This window comes from Lycium barbarum, chromosome 5, assembly GCF_019175385.1.
Source record: "Lycium barbarum isolate Lr01 chromosome 5, ASM1917538v2, whole genome shotgun sequence".
NCBI classification, from domain to species: Eukaryota; Viridiplantae; Streptophyta; class Magnoliopsida; order Solanales; family Solanaceae; genus Lycium; species Lycium barbarum.
The window spans coordinates 66,039,500-66,062,608 of record NC_083341.1 but is presented as its reverse complement, the minus strand read 5'-3'; the positions used below and the strand labels follow the sequence as shown (position 1 = coordinate 66,062,608).

The 23,109-nt window shown below is 35.3% G+C and overlaps 1 long non-coding RNA gene and 1 other non-coding gene across 12 annotated transcripts; both read left to right on the top strand.

Moving 5' to 3' along the window:
• Positions 1-1,921: 1,921 nt before the first annotated feature.
• On the top strand, positions 1,922-22,693 carry LOC132640920 (uncharacterized). 11 transcript variants are annotated; one of them, XR_009582495.1, is made up of 6 exons: positions 1,922-2,066; positions 2,202-5,389; positions 6,613-8,397; positions 14,519-19,520; positions 21,528-21,595; positions 22,195-22,693. It is a non-coding gene; the product is annotated as an uncharacterized LOC132640920 (long non-coding RNA). The 11 variants fall into 11 exon arrangements; XR_009582494.1 differs by having other exon boundaries at positions 22,115-22,693; XR_009582492.1 differs by having other exon boundaries at positions 14,519-19,527.
• TRNAS-GCU (transfer RNA serine (anticodon GCU)) lies at positions 17,804-17,885 on the top strand. The gene has a single exon. It is a non-coding gene; the product is annotated as a tRNA-Ser (tRNA).
• Positions 22,694-23,109: the final 416 nt, after the last annotated feature.

Here is a 23,109-nt window from a genome sequence, read left to right as displayed (position 1 = left end):
ATGTAAGTCCTGTACCTGAGGGTCCAAGTACGTGACTCAAGTACAGGACGTACATAGAAGTACGCCCGTACATGGAGGGCGTACAATGAAGGTGGTGGAAATGTTCCAAATTGTATATATTTGACCCACTTCGTTTTCCCCTCATTTTTCAGCACCAACAGACCCTAAATACTCCCAAAAACCCTCTCCTTCATATCCAAGCTTTTTCAAGGTAAATCCAAGACCTAAAGTGAGAATTAACTGCTAAAGACTTCGGATTGTGCATTGGATGCTAGTTCTTCTCCTTGTAGAGGTTTTGGAGAGAACTTAAGTGTGAAGTAACTTCTGGGTTGAAGTGTTCTTGAGTGGTTAAGGTAAATTATCATCTCATCTCCATATTTATTGCATTGTTTAGCCTTTAAACAATTTGATGGAAAGAAGAAAGTGTGAAAGGGAGTTCAAATATGGATTAGAGACCATGTTGAGTTTATGGACTGTTTGATCATGTTGTTGTTGTGCTATTGAGATAATTCCTTGTAATTAGATGGTAGTTGAGATTGTTGTCATGTTGTGATGGTTTTATTTTATAAAGGTATGTAGAGGAGAAGTGTATAAATGTCGTATCCGAAGTGTATATTGGGTCGTTTGAGGTATATCTTATAATACTTGCTGAAGCGAGTATAAGGGGCTTGCATGAGCTTCTTCTTGTTTTTGTTGTTTGTTGCTGCATATGTTGTTGTGACTAAGGAACAAGGGGAAATGATGCCCGTTTCGTTTTAGAATCGAACTATCGTTTGGTATACATGATATACTAGCGCCATCTAAGTTGTATATGCATTCCTTTGTTATAGGGTTGGCGCTCTAGTTGTGATAAGCTCGTTGTAGGGTTGCTTGATGACTTGAGGTATGTTAAGGCTAACTTTTCTTCTTTTGGCATGATCCTTATGAACGGAACGTAAACATAACGCTAAACCATAATGATTCTATTCTTAGAAGTTAGGGATGTTCCATGTTCTATAATGTTGTTTTTAGAAAGTCTTTCTTCAGATTCAGTATGATTCATAGAGTCACTTGTTGATGAAAATGCCATCTCATAACGATGCTCGGAGGTGTAACAACATTACGTTCACTTCGACAGATTCAGGATATACTCTTATCATATTCATGCATATATACACACACACACACACACATGTACAGACTTGTGACCTCTCAAGCATTATATACGCGTATATTATGTATTATATATATGTATGGGGTATGGGGAAGGTGACAACGTTATATACGCCCTACCAACTGGTCACATGATGATGATGATGATGGTAATGATTGTTGACACTCAATTTTTGCCCTCCAAAATTTCAAATTAACTAGTCAAGCTTCTTGAATTTCAAATAAAGTAAAATAACTATTCAGAAGATCAAAAATATTGTTTAAAATAGTTTTGGTCTATTTTGCCATTTCATTTGGCAAAATACCCTTAAATATATTATGTGTATTTTACATATAAGTTTAAGCGTTAAATATGTCTATTTTATCAATTTGAAAATCAATTTATGACAAAAAACAAGTGTTTAATTTAGTACGTATCTTTAATTGTCAACTAAAGTCATTCATGACTTAATTACTATAATTAATCTATTTTGCAATTAATTATTTTACTTTGTTACGTCAAAAAGCTTAAGTAATTAATTGATAAGTAATTCATCTCAATCTTGTTTCAATTGGGCTAAATTTTAAAAGATTTGGTGTTGATTTAAAAGAATTGATTTCCAATTTGAAGTAGAGTTGGCAAATTTTCACAAAACGGGTTAGTATTTGAATTAAGCTATAGCCATTTTGTTTATCCCAAATTCCAGCCCCCTTATTTCTATCATCTTCAGCCCAATTGATGCCTACCCGACCCGACCCACTAATTCTTTTACTTCCCAAAAACCACCAGATCCGTCAATTTACCAAACAAAAGAACCAACAGACCCAAACGATCCATAAGGCTTTTTTCAACGTAAGCCACAGCTGTTCACGATCGTTTTTGGCAAAGTTCAGCACGCGTTTTCACCATAGCAGCCTTTGATTCACCATTTTGGGTAAGATTTTTATTGCAATTTGTTTTCTTCTCCATGGCTCAAACGGTAACCTTTCCTCTATTTTCTTTTTGAATTTTTTTTTCTTCCTTGTACTAATTAGATTCGGATTTCAAACCTATTACTAATGAATTTCAGGTTCAAATGGATTCATGAGCAATCCGACTTGTCCCACATCGCTATTTTTCCTCAACCCAACATTTGGGGTTCTATAAATAGAACCCTCTCTCTTCATTCTGGGAGGATAAGTTTTTAAACCCCCAAGTTCTGAACTCTTCAATTTTCAGCTTTAGACAAGAAATTTCCTCTTGTAAGCTAAGTTTTTGAATCGTCGGAACAAGTTAAAATTTTTTGGAGTTCGAGTCGGTTCCTTGTGGTTCAAAGGTCGAAGGTGATCGTTTCAACTCTCGTTGCCCCCATCACTGCTAGGCAAAAGGGTAACTTTCCTTCTTGTCTTAGTATTCTTATTTTCTTTAGTTCTGTGTTTCAATTAATTTTTTTTTTTTGATTAAGCACCGGGTGTCCGGGTCTCTTTGAGCCCCAACTAATCCCGGGGGTGCACAGGCCCTCGGCAAGGAGTTTCCCGCAAGTGCACCACGGGTAATTCAGGGTTTTACCCCAGTCCGATGGCCCTCAGAAATTGTTTGCACCCAGTGGGTTTCGAACTTGAGACCTTGAAAGGGAGCAAACCCCAAGGCTCAAGCCAATTACCACCGGGCCAACCCCTGAGGGTTTCAAGTAAATTTGTTTAGCTTCATTTTCGTTTTAGACGTTTAGATTCCTCTTAAATGTTTATTTCATATGATGCAGTTTTTTTTTTTTTTTTTAAGTTTTGAGTTGTTTAGGTTCCCTTTCAATCCTATTTTCCAGTTCTGTTGTTTTTGAATTCGCGTAGGTTAACTTAGTTTGTTTTCGTTTAATTTAGACAGTAATTCTCTTCCTCATCTTAGTATTGTTTTCATTTAGTTCTGTTTGTTTTCAAATTCCTGTAGCTTAGTTCTGTTTTAATTTTGTTTCTGCTTTAGTATGTAATCCTCAATCCTTTCCCTTTCAATTTCAGCCTTTAATTCTGATTATTATGTGATATTTGTGGTTATTGAGTAATTAATGTTAGTCGGTGAGTGATTAGCGTGTTTGTAGCTCATTCATTTAGTATGGATGTAAGTTAGTTCTAATTATATAATTTTGGCTCTGTTTTGTTTTAAATAAAGGGCCTTGTGAACTGTTTGTTATAGCTGCTGGTTGAGCTTAAAATAGCTTCCTATAGGTGCTGATTGATTTGAATCGTTCCCCTTTAAAAGACTGTTAGATCTGCCCTTGTGCTGGGATAATGCATCGTTCCAAAATTTGTGTTTCTTTCAGTTTTAGCTAGTTGTTTTGACTAACTAAGAATTATTTCTAAATGCCTAGTTAGCAGTTAAGAAATTTCAGATTACATCAGTTCCTATTTTAGCCGCTGAGAAATTGTCTCAAGTGTTGGTTATATCTTGATCTGGCTAATATTGGCTGCTCACATGTTTAATTTTGTTCACCTAGAAGAGTAACAAAATATACTTTTTTGATTTAGTAAAAAGGTTGCAAGATAATTTGAAATTGGAAGTCAGTTTATGTTCTTATTTTGTCTAGTAAAGCCTAGTTTGAACTTGTCTATCTTCACTAGCTTAATAGTAAGTTCCTTCCACCTTTCAGGGTTGATTTAAGTTTCAATTAAGGACTTGAAGAGTTGGTTAATTATTTTTCCTTCCATCACTTGGTTTTGATTTGTCTATATTTCTTTAAATAGTGTCATTGGTTAGTTTAAATAGGAACTTGTTGAATCCAACCAGCTTTTTTCCTTTGTTGCGGGATTCTGGAAAGTGTGTTGCTAAAGAGTTAGTATGCCTAAACTACTGGTTGATGCCCTTTGTTGACATCAAATGTGGCTTGGAGGGTTAGCTTTCCCTGGCTAGTTAACTTATTCTCACAAAAATGATTCTTAAGGACTATTATGGACATGTTTTGGGTACCAAAAGATAACTTTAGCCATGTTAAGAATCGAGAATCTCCCTTAAAGTAAATACGATATTCTACCTCTTAATCTGTTGTAAAATCCTTCATTGAAATTGGTGTGTGGTTTGTGTGCTAAAGAGTGGCATGTTCCCCTGAAAGTAAGCTAGTGGTAACTTACCTAGTAATTAAAAAATGCTCAGCTGATCCATAACTGATTTTGCTCTCTGAATGTGTTTCTTTTAACTCATCAAATTGTTTCCTCCTTTCTCCTTCACTATTCTGCACTTTGTTTTAGGAACCAGTATAGGGAACTAAGCATTTTCTAGATCTATTTGCCTCTGCCTTACTCTTCATTTTTTAGTACGTTAATCCTTAAGAGGAGTAATTAGGTAGCCTTCACTGCTTATCTTTCTCTGTTTCTTTTAGTAAAACAACAAATCGCCTTCAACTCTTTTTCATTTGTGGTGTCCCTAAGTGATAATTGATTGTTTTTTCTAGATACTTATATAGAGTCCAAAAGCTTTCAAATGTGTTAAGCATAATTAGAGGCTGTGTTTTAATCCTCCTTCAAGGGATTAAGACATCAAATGTTGGTTAGCTAATCATCATGTCTTGACAAATCTGTTCTTTTAGCATTCATGGAGTAACCTAAAGTGTCCATTCATTATGAGATTAACCCTTTGTCTTAGAAATATTAATAAGGTGTGATTCGCTATTTGTTCAAATAGTATATTCAGCCTGCCCTATCTTTAAATACCAATTTAAGACTTGTTTCGAAAGCTGATAGGTTGGCAGCGACTTCTCCTTCTACTTATTTCTAGCTCACCTATTTTCTTAGAAGATCTCTATAAAATCAGCTTCGGGTATAACTTATTTACTTCAACATTTGATTTCTTTTTTCTTGAAATAGAAACAATAGCTTAAGTTACATGTGTTGTTAACAGAAGTCCTGTTTAGTTCCCTCTAATGAATAATAAGTGAAAGACTAAAATCATAGCCTCTTCTTGCTTACGGATGGAAGTTGTTCTAAGTTCCCTCTTATATGATAAGTGCTATTATTAATTGCTTGAGTTCCATTTGAGCCTGAATTCATGTTGCATTAATTGAATTCTTTAGGTGTTTAGTTCAAATAATAGCTTTGTCACAGTTGGATACTAATCTTTCTCCTCTTTTTTGGCGCATGAACGCACCCGAGGGTCTAATTGGACTTATGCATTTTCTCCTCCGCATTATCCCGTTGGGCCGGAAGCCCAACATGCATTAGATAGAGTCGCACCACATGTATTGAAGGCCCAGTCATGGGTGAAAATGACATAAGTTTATGGTTGGTGAGCTTGGTACACCCACAAGCCCATTTTCTTTTTCTTTCTCTTATATATGTGTATGTACTTGTGAAATGCTTGTGTATTATTAAAACCCATAGTTAGAACTTAGTTGAAACAATTTTCAAATAGATGGTCTTTTATTTCTTTCAGAAGACTTGTAAAATTTGGCACAAGAGAGGAATGAAAAGGGATATATTGTTTCAAAAAAAGGAACTGTTTGGATAAGATGAAAACGGTTTAAGTTTATTTTTTGGCTAAGCCCCACATAAAGCTAAATGAACAAGAGGAATTCTATTTTTTATTTAAACACAAGTTCGAGAAAGGAATCCAAAGTAGAACATGGTTGACCTGAATGAGCTGAAAAATAAGATAAATAAAATCTCTTCTTTTTATACTTATAGAAACTTATGCTATTTTCAAAGGAGATATACTCCATATATATATATATATATATAAAAAAAACTTATAAGGATTCAAATCATGACATTGGACCAAGTTAGTAGAAACTCTACTTAAGAGAAAATTTTAAGTGCGTTTTGGTTCGGAAATGAAATGACTTTAACCCTTATAAAACCTTTTTCCTAAAAAATTTCTTTTCCTTAAAGACTTTTTGCCAAAAAATGGAGTTTATAATATTATTGGCATGACGGTTTTTTGCTAGAAAGAAAACATTTTAGCAAGTAATCACAACTAATCACACATTGAAGCTTAAAGGTTAACCGTATTCTATGGATCCTTAATACTAGGGTGCTTAAAACTTTTCCTAGGGGATCACCAAAACCCTTATCTCGAGAGCTCTGGTTTAAAAAGGATATACCTCTTGTTTGACTAATCCTTTTAACTCGGTTTTCCTAATTTCCTTTATAAAATTAGAAGGTGACTCTAAAAATTACAAAAATCCAATAGAGTCCACAATCTCTTAGTAGCTTTTATGCACCCGCGTAAAAGTGAACTGTAACAATGATGATGCCCACAGAGGCCGATATGATACGATGGGATGCTCACATAGGCTTGACAGGCGTTATATACGCATATATATATGTATGAACTCATGCATACATGCAAAATATTTATGCATATCATTGGCCCACAGAGGCAGTTCAGACATACAGGTTGCATTCATTTTATCCTATCTACTCTTACGTCTCTTTCATGTTACTTTTATGCCTTACATATTTAGTACTTTCTCTGTATTAACGTCCCTTTTCTGGGGGCGCTGCGTTTCATGCTCGCAGGTTGACGATCCGCCCTGGAGGTTGCTGTTTAGCTGATATGGGAGCACTCCTCTTGTTCTGGAGTTGTAGTCTAGTTTTGTTTTGGTACGATATTTTTGATATACACATGGCTATGGCGGGGCCGTTTCCCCACCTTGTTATGTGATACACTCCAGTAGAGGCTTGTAGACAGTCATGGTATAGTTAGACGTTGTTTGGTCCTTTCAGCCTACATTTTTCATGCATAGTATTTCATGATGCCCTTGTTGGCTTGCATAGTTTTTGTCCAGCATGGTTATATAGTATGTTCTTTCGGGCTCATCCCTTGTCAGCATATTTCTTATATGATTTAGCAGATTTTCATTTGATGACCCTCGCGGTCTACCCCTGTGTCTATGATCATGATATGAAAGTATGATTAGAGGTGTTCGGCAAGTAGGGCCCGGGTGCCCGTCATGGCTCCTAAGTTTGGGTCGTGACAAACTTGGTATCAAAGCAGTTGCGTCCTAGGGCTGTCTACAAGCCGTGTCTAGCAGAGTCTTGTTTATAATGTGTCGTGCACCACACTTATAAATAGGAGGCTGCAGGGCATTTAGGAAGATTGTCCCTCTTTCTTATCTATGATCATGCGTTAGAGCCGTACCAAGAGGATTTCTTTTCTAATAACGTACTGCGATTTCAGATATGCCTGTTGTTGACACCTAATTTTTGACCTCCAAAAATTTAAATTAACTAGGCAAGCTTCTTGAAATGCAAACGGAGTAAAAGAATTATTCAGAAAATTAAAAATGCTTCCTAAAATAGCTTTTGGTGATATTTTGCTATTTTCATTGGCAAATCCCTAATACATATTTTGTATATTTTACATATAACATTTAGTATAGATTATGTCGATTTTACCGATTTGAAAATCAAGTTGCATAAAAAAACAAGTATTTCTAATTAAGTACGTATTTTCAACTAAAGTAATTACTATAATTAGTCCATTATTAAAAAAATAAGTGTTTGAATTTGTTGAGTCAAGAAGCTTGATTAATTAATCAAATAATTAATTCGTCTCAAATTGATTAATTAGAAAAGTTTTAGTTATGTTGTTAGCCATTTTTTTAGCTCAGTGTTCAGCCCAAATTTCACCAATATTCGCCCAACCCAAATCAAAAGACCCAGCCCAATCTCTCATTTTAATTCCCAAAACCATTTGTTCTTCATTTACCCAAATCAGCAACCAAACAAACCCTAAGTCTACAGCTAAGCAATGTCATTGTCTCCTTCGACCTCTATGCACGCGAAAGCCATTTTGGGCTAAAAATACAGTGAGTTTCCGCGTCATCAGCATTTGTTCCTGCATTTTTGGCATAGCTTTTATGGTTTTTGTTTGTTTTCCCTAAGCCTGAACGGTAATATCTGATTTTAATTTCTTTTGATGTTTCCCTCCTTTGCCAAGGAAAAGATTAGAATCTTTTCAAAAAGATGCGGATTTGAAATTAAATTGAACGAATTTCACTCTGTGAAGAAGTCCCACATCATTCAATTGGAACCCAAAATCAGTTTTGGGGTTCTATAAATAGAACCCCCCATTTCTCAGTTCAGAGACGGGTTGACACAACAAATGGGTTTTCACACCTAAAAATGGGTTTTTACACCCGCAATAGTGGAAACACTTAGAAACTCGGCTAAGCCTTGAGTTTCGAGGAAGTTTCTTGCTCGTAGTTAAATTTTTGAAATTGCTTCCGATTCATCGGAATCTGATATGGGTGAAAGGATGTTCGTCGACTCTCGTTGCCCCTGTCGCTGCTCGGCAAAAAGGTAATCCTCGTCCTCGTGTAAATCTTATTTGTATTTATTTAGTTTTGTCGCCTTTCTCCTTCGAATTTGAGATAGCTTAGTTTTAGTCTTAACTTTGTTTTGAAAGAAGTAGTTTTTTGAGAATGTATTTGATGACTTTTTTTTTGATGACTTTTTTTTTTTTTTTTTGAGAATGAATTTTGAAAGAAGTAGTTTTCTTCCCTATTAGGTTCTGTTTGAATCAAATCTGTAGCTATATCCCTAATTTAATTAGTAGGATTATGTGATTAATGTTAAGAATTTCCTGTTTCCTTTGAACATCAGTTAGTAGAAAACATCTCTACACATTATTCGATGTGGACTTTGGATAGTAATACATCTGTTCAAGTGATTAGCCTTTAGTTTTGCTATACAAATAAGAAGTCTGGTTCTTTATTTTCCCTTTCATGTGATCCTAAATTTATGTGTGAATGGTGGCGTTGAACCTGTTAGGACCTCTGGCTATTGATATGGCATATTTGGAAGAGTAAAGCATTGGAAGTCTAATAATTTCTCAATCGTTTTCATTTTTAGCTCTGTTCTTGTGCTTTTCTCTTGGTATCCCATCTGTTTGGTTCTGTGTTCTGTTTGTTTTGGATTCAGCCTAGTTAGTTGATTAATTTTTTGTGAGTATTTAACTTTACTTAATTTTTTGTGAGTATTTAGCTTTACTTGGCTTCTAGAATGTGTTTACTTGGTTATGCTTTCTTTTCCTCAAGAGTAGAAGGAGGGCTGTCGAGTTAGAATCTTTCCATTCATATGTTTTAGCTAGCTCACCACATGCAAAAATAGGAATAAAAGGTGTGTTGTAAGATTGTTACCTGTCAGAGTATCGATATATGTTTTCTCAAGGTTTTGTTTCAGTTAAGTCTCATTCTTATGTTGAATGCCCTTTTAGATTCCATGCTGCCAAAACAGTTTTGAGTTTTAAAGTTTTAATCCATATTTTGCTGCTTTCGCGTCCAAACTTTTTATAAGAATTTGTCACGACCCAATTTCACAAAGTCGCGCGGGCACCTACCTATCCAACCTTGGTAGGCGAACCATTAACCTAACATTCATAAACACAGTATAAATAGCGGAAGAAGATAAAGTAACGTAAGTCTGACATATGAATATATAAAAAGTGTGGAAGTAAATCGAAAATCACCCTAGTATCTGGTCTGGTCATACAAGAGCATCTAACTAAAATCTATAAGTCTGGAAGTAATAATAATACATCAATAGTCTCAATAATGTCTCAGAATAGCAAAGTGAGACATAATAGAAGAAGATTCTTCGGGTAGCGAAGCGTCCACATGCCAACAGACTCGAATCAGCAGCCTCGAACTGTCTGCCACAAGGGGTAGACGTCGATCCCACCTGATACTCTGCATTCATAAAAGAATGCAGCAAGTGCAGGTTAGTACAAACAACACGTACTGGTAGGTATTATAGTTCGACTAAGATTAACTAATATATACCAAGACAATAAAGTAAGATAAACAGGTAAATCAACAAGGTATAAGTCAACACGAACCAGTAACCAAGTACAAGTCATCACCTATGTTATAGCATCTAAACCCAACTGTGTCAAAACTCAGTACATTCAATCCGAATCCGTATATCACAACTATATCACAAGAATATCACAAGAAGCCAAAGGTACAATGCAATGCAATAATATATGAAATATGGATGCAATGCATATGCACCGATACACATGTACTCTGATGATGGAACATCAAATCTCGACAACACAACTCATGGGGCACCAACGAAGTCCATGTACTAATCCTCACGATTCCGGCAAAGACCTCAGCAATCGCTACCAGCACTCATACCTCGATTCCGGGATAAACATCGGACATCGGTCCTCACGTCACTCTCATCCAACTGAGCCCAGCTCATAACAGTGTTTCCTTGTATATCATCAATGTATCAACAGTATATCATGAAGGATGAGAATGCGTGCAATGTATGAGTTCAATGTCAATAATCAAATCAATCTCAACAATACCACACATAGGCACACCAACAATATCAATAAAAGACTACACAATAAGCCACAATAGAATCACAATCCTCGTCTCAAAACAGCTACAAGTAAAGTGCTACAATATCATCATAAAGATATATTACTATCACCAATATCTACTATCTCCACGTGGCAACGAGCCAACAACAATTAGAACAAGATAAGTCACAACACAATAGGGTGGCTAGCCCCAATCATATAACAAGGCCCAACCTGAGGCAATATCCAACCCAACTTTATACCCGAAGGTTTATATGCATTCTTCGACAATATCGTTCAAATATATGCTTCGCTAATCGAAGTCTCACCATAGGGTAAACCGTAACCTACCTGGAAGGCCGAACAACAAAGTCTCCTACAATCACACCTTAGTCTTTCCTTTCCTTTGAGCCTCGTGATAATGGAAGTCTAATCATATCCGAAATATGCAATTAGAATCAAGAAGAACATCATCAATCCAAACCCACTTCTATTTAAGACCTAAATCCCCAACCTATGGAATGGGGTTTATGAGCTAGAAAGGTGAAATTAGGAATCTATAGGTCTCAACATGAAATTAAGCTCTAGGTGATTAATTTCCATCAATTACAAGCTAGAAGAACCAACAAATTACTGAAATTCGGATTCTAGGAAAAACCCCCAAATTTGGGTATAAACCCTAACTTCCAATTCCATAATTTAGCCTCTAATTAGGGGTGTTCATGGTTCGGTTTGGGTCGGTTATTGATTAAAACCATAACCAAACCAATTTAGGTGGTTTTTAAATGTCTAAAACCATAACCAAACCAAATAAAATAATAACCACCGGTTTGGTTATTGTCGGTTTGGTTCGGTTTGGTTGGATTTTTCGGTTTATGACTAGCAGCCATGAGACTTATCAGTAAAACATTAAAAAGTTGAAAAAGACATGTCTTTTTTTTTGGTTCAAACGATAACTTTTATTTATCGTTTAAGGTGGAACATACATTATAGAAATATTTTCACTATTAGTGATAGTGTCATACTCAAGTTACCCAAAGTTGCTAAACTATTACATATAGAGCTAAAAACTAAGTAGTGGCTGCACCATTTTTGTCATCTTAATACACATACCTGGAAATAAAATAGAGCATAAGAGCTTTTAGTTGTTGTTACAAACATACATATTAATTAAACATAAAGACTACCTAAAATTAAAATGAAAATATATGAAATAAAAAAACTTTGGGGCAATACTTGCATTTTGTCCTCAATTCTCCCATTTTATTAAAAACACTTTGTGTAATGATCCCAAACTTCAGATGTTTTTCTATCATTATCCCCAGGGCTAGGGTCTCGACTACAAATAGTTGTTCGTTTCTGCCTTTTAGGAGGATTACTCACGGAAGAAGTATTAGGGCATTACCATGTGCTTGAGTTGCAGCAAATGTTGATGTTACTGAAGTATCTTCTATAGAAACCTCTAAATCTACAACCTCTGTCCTTTTCATATGAAAAATATTAGAAGTTTAGGACTCATTCAGACAAGAAAAAAGAAAGGTATAAATTCGAAAAAAAAAAAAAGAAACAACCTAAAATCAAATGGCTGACAAAGAAAGGCTAAAAATTTAAGTTAAAGACATTAGATTCTAACATGAGCTTCTGTTAGTAGGTTTACACTTAACACTTAAAGAGTTAAAAGACTTAAAGACATGGGCTTGGACATATTCTTTAAAACATGGGCCTTAAACATTCATGTGAAATAAGTAGACCAAAAATCAAATTAATGATTAAAAGGTATAAAATATTTATAATTATTTATGAAAAACTAATATTATACATATAAATAATTATAAAATTTATGTATATAATTTATCGGTTTGGTTCGGTTATTTATTCGGTTATTTTTTAATATAACCATAACCAAACCAAATATTATCGGTTTTTAAAATTTAAAACCAAATCAAACCAAACCAAACCAAATGTCGGTTTTTTTATTCGGTTTGGTTAAATTTTCGGTTTGGTTTTGGTTTTAACCAAAACTGTGAACAGCCCTACCTCTAATTAGTAAGGAATCATGTAATAATAGATTCTAGTCATCAATTTCATGCTTAATTAAGCTAACCCAATCATTAAATCAAGACTGTAGAATGAAGAACTCATTGAACCCTCTTTAATTCTTAAACTCTTAGTGAACTAGCATGATAATGAAATCCTAATGTGATTAAGGAAAATGGAATAGCAAAGAAGATAGGATTTACCACAAACATTTACCCCAAGAATCACCTTGAAATGCTCCCAATAACTCTAAAGTCGAAATAATAATGAATGAGGGACTTGGTGCCACTCATTTAATGAATCTATCTGCCTGATACTGCTTCTGCGACAACGAGACCGATGTGACGATCCCGCTTCGGCGTTCCCTCAGACCGCTGCGGAGGTTAGCCAATCAATGCACTGGGCTGCTTTTGCGGCATGGTCACCGCTACAGTGCTGCTGCTGCTGCGGTACTAGTGCAGCTATAGCAGGGCACTAAAACCAGAAAACTTCCCAAAAATCACAATCTCAACCCGAAATCCCAACTATCACCCGAGGCCATCTGCTCACATACCACATATGTAGACATACATAAAAACACGCTATGAACGCACTCGTGGCCTCAAAATTCCCATCGGGGGTCTCAGTGACCTAGTCAGCCCCTGATAGCTCAACATCAACTTCAACTTCCTAACCCAAGTCCCAAAATGCACCCGAGTGCATTGGGAACCGAACCAAATATGCGCACAAGTTCTAAATGACCATCCGTACCTGTCGGAATCGACGTTTTCTAGAAAAAAGTCCATTTACCCAAAAGTCAACTTTGAGTCAACTCTTTTTCGCTTTAAGCCCAAATTTCCCAAAAAGTCACCCAAATCTTTCCAAAACACCTCGGGAAGCGTGTCAACGATCCCCTTGGGTCAAATGTGAGATGAACAAGCTCAGGGACGGGTCAAAAGTATCGAAAAGACTATAATGACCAAATGGGTCGTTACAGAATTAGTCCTTAATAATTTGATCATAACATAGTTCAGTTGCCTTCTCAATTTCTTCCTTTGTTTTGACAAACTAGTCTGGAAGGTTCTTTTACAACGTTTGAAAGGTTACTTAATAATAACTAACTCTGAATCTGCGTAGTTAAGGTGTTTCTGCCTCAGTATTTAAGTTGCCCAGTTTTTTTCCAGTTGTGATTTCTTAAGCAAGCATGTAATTGTAGATAAGCTAATCCAGTAAAGTGTGCTGAAGAACAGGCTGTTTTGAAGTGTGTTTAAGTGTTCTTAAGTCTGATTAGGTGAATCCAATAGTTTCTCCTTAGCTGTCATATCAGGTCCCTGTCTATAGCTTAGTGTCAATATTGGATGGCAATGCCTTTTCATATTCATGTGAAGAGGTAAATGTGATTTTGGTTTAAGTGTCTTGAAATATGGAAGTTGAAATATCTGTAGAAATGGGATCCTGTTTGGTTGAGTTTTATTTATACTATGTTGTTGTTGTTATGTCATATCCTAGCTTACTTTAGATTGTGATGGTGTAATATAACCATGTCTTTAAGTTGTGAGGACAAGATATTACTGGTGAACAATATTATGAATAGTCATTATCTTACTATTTGTTTAAAAAGATTGAAGCATGATTATTTGGATAGGCCCATGTCAAAGAAGGTTTTTTTTGAAGTATGCTGTAGATCTTTTGGGATTGCCTTTCTTTAGTTAAAAACACATAGGTTAAGAAGTTAAGGATTGAAACCTTGTCTTTTCACAACATTAATATACTGTTAAGGATTTCATGAATATGGTACTATGATTAAATTGGTTGTTGTCCCTGTTATTTGCCAAGATTATGCTTTAAAGTATCTTTTAAAGAAATTAAGCTTTCCCAGATTCTTTACCTTGAGAGTTAATACTTGTGTTCTAAAACTGTTCCTGAACATTCTTGAATGTGCCCATTAGTTCCCTAAAACTTTGAGACTTTGACTCTCTGTCACCTTAATTTGTTTTCATTAGAATTTAAACCAAAATGATGATATTGTTACAACCTTTGTGTACAAATACTCATCCTTCTCCCCTCTTTCTTGGCATGACTTGAGGGTAGTCTCAAATCTCAAATGATGTTGCTGCATTTGTGACCTGCTGCTGCATTTTGGTGAGCTATTGTGCCTTTGAGGCAGATTATCCCTGCACCTTTGAGGCTATTGTTGTTGTTGTATCCTTGAGGACACTGCTGCTACCTGCTGGTGTTGTGCTCAAAATATATTTGCTGCTTTTGATGTATTTTGAGACTCATCATGCTCTGCTACTCTGCTACTGTTTACATGCATCATGCCCAGCTTGCTATATGGCATTTTTAAGGCAAACTTTGCTACATTTTGGGTATTCAGTTGAGACATTTTGATGAGAACAAATATTACATTTGAGCTGCCATGATGTTTGCTATGGCTCTGGTGCATTTTGAGGCTGAAAATACCACATTCGTGAGACACATTTGGGGCCATTTGCTGTTGCATCCCTGGGATCAATGTTGCTGCCTTTTAATGCAAAATGGCTGCTATCTTCTATTGAAGTTCGAAGCATTATTGCTACATTTGACTGCAACATTTTTGGCTGATATACAGATGCTACATCTTTATGAGAAATAGATTTCTACACTTGATGAATTCGCTGATTTGAACATACACTACACTTGGGGCCGATGAGAAGATTTAATTTGAGGCCATGCCTTTGCGGAAAGGTTATCCCTCGGTTTAGGCGATAATCACCTCATAATAATATCACGAGGCAGGAACCAACATGCGTTTGGCGAGGCAACTAGAATGGCCACTAGTTTGCAGCCAAGACATGTTTCAGATTCCTTTGCCACATTCGGAAATATGAGTCTGAGCCTCCGTAATCAAAGCTCTCAAAGTTTAATGCGAGTCTGAGGGATATTATTATTATGTTCATAAACATCACCCTATGGGGTGGCGTATCATTTTAACTAACTACTTTTCTCTTCATTGTGCGAGGTACAAATAAAGCGAATCTATGAAGCAAAGCTTAAAGACGAAGTAAAAAAATCAGATGCTTAGAGCTTTGGAGTGTTTGGAGCTTCGGACGAAGAACTAGAAAGAGTGTAGAAGATCTATTGGAATAGGATTGCTAAAGGATTTGGACCAAAAAGCTAAACTTTCTTTTCCTTCGGCTCATTATATGTTTACATTAGTTTTGTATGAACATGTGAAAAATACATTTGTGTTGATATTGAAACCCTTATAAGTTGGAACCTAGGATTTAGGTAAATGATACGGATAGGGACTCGAATATGTTTCAAAGTGGACCCAAAATCCATTTGTTTAAAAGTAAATAAAAGTGAAAAAATATTTTTCTGATATAAAAAATCTGATTACCTTTAAATAATATCTTTAAAGTATAAGCAATTAATTAATAAATTTTATCAGTATTATAATTAAAACGTAACTCTTTAAGAATAAAAATAAAATTACTTTCAAATAGCGAAATAATAAATGTGATAATTTTGATGCATAGGACAAAAGACCAATGATAAGTGAAAATATTAAAATTCGCCTATGTATTTTTTAAAAAAATATTAAGTAATATTCACTCTCATGATGTTCTCAAATAGTAAATCTGCAATACTACGACTTTTTATTTAAGTTACACCTAATCTTCTTATTTGTATAGATGAAAAACTATTAAGTAGTATTCATTTGTTAAAGAATTATGAGGGTCAACGATTTTAATTAAAGAATTCAATATATAATTTATGTAAGAACTGTTAGGTGAGCACTGGGCGTTGGGCGTTATGCGAGTTTAGGGCGTACAGTCTGGCGCTTAGGGCGTAAGCCTCGCACGTGAGCCTCGGAACGTTTTACCAGTGCCTCACCCCTAAGCGAGTACTGAAACTGCCTTTTAAAACGTTGGTTTTGTCCAGTACTATATATACTTAACTATTGACATGTGACATATAGTACAATCTATGAACCAAATATCTCCAATATTGACAACGACCCCTTCTTTCGTTCTTTCTTCCTCTCCACATCCCAATAACTAATGCCACAAACTCTTAATTTTGGACAATAGTCATGAATCCCGTTGTCCAATGATCTTCTAAAAATGATTTCTTCTAGAATAGTAGGAGAATCTTATAAATTCTTGAGAAATTATAATAAAATATAGAAAATTATGAATAGCTTTTGCATCCATTTCGCGCCTAGAATTTGATAAATTGCTCCAAGCTACAGTTTAAGCACCAGAGTCCCTGAGCTAATATCAATAATAGTTGATTCAAAGAAAGTTCTTTCTAGAGCCTATTTTGTCTTATTTTCTGATTCAATTCCGCTGTTAGGGTGAGCTAACTCCAAAAAGCCCGTCCACAGTATTTCAAGCCGCAACTTGCCTACATGAAGCCTGAATCACTAATAATCGCGGGTCAACCATTGCAAGTACATTTCAACACCGACAAAGAGATTGAAGAAGATAGTTAAATGAAAAAAAAATATGTAACACCAAAGTACTTCAGTTTATTAGAATGAAAGAACACAATGAAATTGAGAAGCCGCAAGGAAAGAAATTAAAAAAGAAAATATCTAACACACATTTGTGCCAAAGCTACTAGATTTAGATTGACTCATAATCAAAGTGGTATGATGATTTTGCAATGTAAATAACTAATTTATACATTTGAGCCAAAATTGCTAAATCTAGATGGACTCATAACATACACTCTACATCTGTCGCTGAGAACAGACATGAGAAGACGAGAAGACGAGAAGACATGAAGATTGAAACTTAGAGCACTAGCAGCGCATTGATTCCTTAATTCAAATCTAAATACTGCGAAAACATTAACACATTGTTATATTTTTGAGCAGTTGTTGATTGTTCATTTACCCCTCAACGATGATTATACTAGAGGTGGCAAAATTAGCTAGTGAAATCTAACCCGCTCAATCCGTTCAAGTTTGGGACCTGCTCATTTATTAGCTTAGCTCATTTCAGCCCATCAAAAGTTGGGCTGATATGTAGTCCAAATTAACTCATGAGAAATCTTTTCAAAATCTTTTTAATTTTTCTTATTTGATATGTTATATATATAGTCATAATAATAATAATAATAAAAAATATAAGGTACTAAAATATTATAAAAGAATAAGTAAAGCAATTAAAACTTAGTAAGAATAGGGCAGGTTGGATTATGACCCGCATTTTAGCACATTTCGGCTCTACCCTTTTCAGCTCAAGTAACTTTTTGGTGGGTCAATAACCCGTAAATATATTAATTCGGCTCATTTTGACCCGCTCAAATTTGGATCGACCCGCCTATTTGACACCTCTAAATAATATGAACAAATAAACGACACGACCAGCTCAAGCAACACCTGTCGCTTTGGCCGAGTGGTTAAGGCGTGTGCCTGCTAAGTACATGGGGTTTCCCCGCGAGAGTTCGAATCTCTCAGGCGACGCTTTTTTTTTTTTTCCTTGTTTGGTCCCCATTCTGTTTGTTTTATATATAAACTGTTTGGACATATATGTGTATTTTGGATTGGATTGGTCGATAGTATAAGGCCAACTAGAATAGTCTTTCCTTTCTTATAAATGGGTTCTTGTTATGAATCCAATGTATTTGGTGGATGTCCACTCAATGAAGGTTCTACTTATACATGAATATAATTGATGTCCTAATTAAGACTTTTCTAATTTAGGATAAACCCATTTCAAGTTAGAATATCACAGATCGTTAAGTAGATGTTATGGTCTTCAAGTTTAATTTGGTTCATGGCAGCCCATAACTTGGCATCAATGCCACTCCGTAGAGGGCAGCTTGTAAATTAATTAAAGATGTTAGTTTCCCCGCGAGAGTTCGAATCTCTCAGGCGACGCTTTTTTTTTTTTTTCCTTGTTTGGTCCCCATTCTGTTTGTTTTATATATAAACTGTTTGGACATATATGTGTATTTTGGATTGGATTGGTCGATAGTATAAGGCCAACTAGAATAGTCTTTCCTTTCTTATAAATGGGTTCTTGTTATGAATCCAATGTATTTGGTGGATGTCCACTCAATGAAGGTTCTACTTATACATGAATATAATTGATGTCCTAATTAAGACTTTTCTAGTTTAGGATAAACCCATTTCAAGTTAGAATATCACAGATCGTTAAGTAGATGTTATGGTCTTCAAGTTTAATTTGGTTCATGGCAGCCCATAACTTGGCATCAATGCCACTCCGTAGAGGGCAGCTTGTAAATTAATTAAAGATGTTAGTCTCTTTTGGAGGAAAAAAAGCATAAAATGTTACTCCCTCCGATCCGTCCCAATTTATATGAGGGTATTTGATTGGACACAAAATTTAAGAAATGAAGACTTTTGAATTTTGTGGTCTAAGCAAGCCAAAAATATTTTTGTGGTTAGAAATCATTTCATTAAGGATAAAATGAAAATTTAGAGTTCAATTATTGCTAAATATAGAAAGTTTTTATTTGTCTTGGACTGACTAAAACAGAAAGAGTGTTATATAAATTGGGATGGAGGAATGTAAGTTTCATGAGCCATATTTCTTGGCATCTTCATTCAATTAAGTATATGAACTAAAGAACAAACACTTGTTTGTTATGAAATATATTAATGTGGATGTCCATGTAGTTTCCCCCACTACTCTTCACTATTATGTCTCACCTCCTTCATGTTTATAACTCTTGAAGAAGTAACTCCCATTACTTCATGACCCCTACTCCCACACTTTATTTCTATAACCCCCAAATGTTATTACCCATGTTTATGACACACCTTCTCAATGTATTCCTATAAATAGTAGGATTGAATGTAATGGTTGTACACTTGAACACACTTGGATGAATAAGAAAGTTCTCATCTCTTGTCTCTCTATTTCTATTGTTTTCATCCTTTTATATTGTTACCCTTTTAGCTTGATTTTACAATACGATATCAGCACAAGTCTCTAACCAAGTGAGATGGCATAGTCTTTTTCCTAAAGGAGTTGAGCTAAATTTCGTGCTGTTCAGCCTCCAAGGAAACCAAAAGATAGATACTAATGGTTGGCTAATCTTTGTCCATGAATTCCATTTATGGGCCAGGGAGGTATGAGGTTTGGTTCTGTAACTCTCAATCATTTAATACGTTCCAAATTCTCTTATATTACTCATTGAATTTTATGTGGAAGGTGCATATTGGTATATATCATATTGACATGGTAATTTTTTTTAAAATAAAAATTACTATTTGCTTTTCGGATACGTGATTATGGTAATATGTTCCAATTTTACTGCATCCTCATGTTGGTTGTGGACTCTTTGCATCATCTTAAAAATTTTCTAAATATTATCATACTTCGTTTAAGTTAAGTGTTGGAGACATGTTTGGAGAATTTCTTTTTATGTTACACTCTTTATGTCCTCCGAAAGGCACATCTACTAAGTTTTCTTTTCCTGGGAGTGGTTTAGTTTCTAATTGCATGTTATTGACATTTTTACTAAATTTCAACTGATACCGAGAGATATGTGGTTAGACTATTTTCATGGTCATCTTTGCACAACAAAAGATGGCAATACTTATTTTTCAAGTACTGTGCGGTAGATTGCATATTTACCTTCATGTCTGAAGCATGGGATACATTTCAGGTCTTATTTTCTTTTAATCTCTTGGCTGCTAACGTTTCATTTTTGTTGTTTAATTTTGGTTTCTGAACAAACAGTAATCTTTATTTTTTCTTATTTTTTTTTGCTTAAACGGAAGGATTTTATTTATATATTAAGGTTCGTCCATAGACATACTAAGGAACTGATCTATATGAAACAGTTCCACAAGCATCTCTATCTAGAGTAGTAGTTACAAAAGAAGGAGATGCTTCAAAAACGTAAGGATTGTTTCTTTTCATATAAGGTCCCATAGACTTCTTTCCGTATTCCGCCAGCAGATCTGCAACCATATTAGTTTCCCGGGGGGTGTGGTGCAGCGATGGGTTCCCCAGTTGAAGTAGAAGTGACCTGCAATCAGTGAAGATATTTGAGTGTAATAAAGTATTACCATTCATAGAGTTTAGTCTCTACCATTAATGGCAAGAAAGCCAACGTTTCATTTTGAATCCTTAATTAATACAATTTCTTTTAAGAACAAGACTAATGATTTTGAAGGCAGAGTTGATATCACCGGCAATTACTAACTATTAAGTCCTATATATGAGACCTGTAATAACCCAATTTTAAAATAAGGGTTATTTGGTAATTTAGCCTAAAGATTATTTATATTATTTTTATCAATTTTTTTTTTAAAGGAGTGGGCCAAGCCCATTGTCTAATTCTGGTTGCTGGTCAGTTTTTAGGATTTATGGAGTAGAAAATTAGGGTAGTTGTTGGCTGTAGTTTTTAAAAGAAAAGAAAGGGGAAAAGAAGTAAACTCAAGAGAGATTGGGAGATTCACGGACGGCAAGTGCACAACAACGATTAACCTATTCAGGTATTAAGAGTACTTGGTTCCGTTAGCATTGAATTTTAAATTACAGGTGTTGTGATGCTTTTGTGGAAGTGCATTAATGAGGGATTAATAATTACTCACTATTAGAATGATGGTTTGGAAACAAAAGGATTTGGTGAAACAGTGGAATTAGATAGAAAATAGTACCTAGAAAGCTGCTACGTAAAAGAAGGAAAAAACCATATATTTTTTTCTCTTGATGCAGCTTTGGTTTTCTACCATTTTTTTTCCAGTTAGAAGACCTATAATGAACCAATGATTGATTAATAATGAGAGGGTCATATAATATGGTAATGATTATGGAGAACTTTAAAAGTTTATTCCACTGTGGGTTGGCCATTCGTAATCACTATTCGGCATGCTGTTTCGCTGCATGTTTTGAAAGCCATCTTAATTTTCTTACACAGTTTGATTATTATTTGGAAAACTAGTGTTAATATATTGGGCAGGATTTTCACTAATTATGTTCGAGCAGTGAAGTTAAGATACTTTTACCTCTAATCCATGGTTTAAGGTGTGAGATATTAAGGGTTGGTTCTTTACTTGAAAGCAAGGGATATTGAGATTTAACCCCGACTAGTATAATTGACATTGTTAATCAATATGTTTGCATAGATTGAGGTCATTGGAGGCCGTTTGGTGGGTGTTCTAGACTTTGCAAAGTGGAACTTGTCATTAGCGAGGTAAGTGAGACTTTAAGCTTTGGGTACTTGCTTTTCAAAACCCGTTTTAAAAATATGTTTTGTCTGCCTGGTCCATGTGTTGGGGCGAGCGTGTGCTTAGTAGAATCGGTAGTCCTTAAGGCCAACCACATATACTTTATTTTCAAATAATCCAAAACTCTCTTTATAAATTATTTTGTGATGTGATATAGCTGTGAGCCATGATATTGGGGCATTGTGTATGCTTCCCTTAGCATTGTGTATGCTTCTTGATGATATTGAGGCATTGTATATGCTCCCCTTAGCATTGTGTATGCTTCCTGACATATTTGGCACATTGTGTATGTTGCCGTGGATTCATAGTGTTGACTAATTCTTTAACTGCCACTTATGACGGTTCGTAGTGTAAATTGTGTTGAGACATATAATATATTTGATAAACAGTGGTTTGGACCTTGGTTGCTATTATATAATGATATATTCATGTGCATAATATTTTTGTGCTTGTTGTGTGTTTGTATTTTCGAACACTTGTTCCAGGGGTATTTGAAGTGGCGGGTCGAGGATCTTACTGAGTTATATTTATGTATAACTCACTCCTTACCTGCATGTCCATGCAGATACTGTCGTTGAGAACGAGGCTGGTAATTGAAGACTTCGTGAGTGGATTCTGTTGCTGAGGTGAGCCACCACATTGTTCGTGGAGGCAACCATTTCAGCTTTATTCTGTTTATTTCTAGTTATTTCTTTTATTTTGGGTTTACATGCCCGACACTCAAACTCATGTAACTCTGTTAGATGCTCCATGGTCTTAGCGTGTGATGTGGGCTAGAGATTCTTTTTATCTTAGCGTTGATTGGTTTTCATAAATCGATTATGGATTTGGTTGGCGACTATTTCACATTTTTATCATTAATAATGTTGTTGGACCTGCACTTATTTTCTTTTAGTGCTTTTGTAAATAGTTAAGAGTATGATATATGGTTCGCCTGGCGGGTGGTGGTTGCTGGGTGCCAATCACGTCTAGCGGGTATTTTGGGACGTGACAAGACCTCGAGAAGTTCTATAAGTACTAATTATTTCATGCATCAATGTGTTATCAAACTTTTCATTTTGATACTAGTTTGTACTTCTGTAATGCATGATTATGATTGGCAGTATGAGTTGTTGTTTTAGTAGATTGAAATATGAAGAAGTCGATGCACTTTGGCCGATATTATGTCATTGATTGAGGGTAATTAAGACGATGGAGTCGAGTTCCGGCACACCAAGAAGGTAAGACATCGGGGTTGAGTTATGGTGCATTATGATTAATTGATTATAATATAAAATGTTGAGTTCAAGTCCCATCGATTTATGGCCTAACACACCTTTATATGGATAAGACGTTGGGTTTGAGTCCCGATGCACTATATTGATGATATAATGATGACTAAGGCAAAACAATGTACTTTTAATGAAAAATTATGAAGCCCGTCCCACGTTGCTCCATTCCATGAAGTGAATGTGGTGGCAGTACATGATAAGTCTGAAAG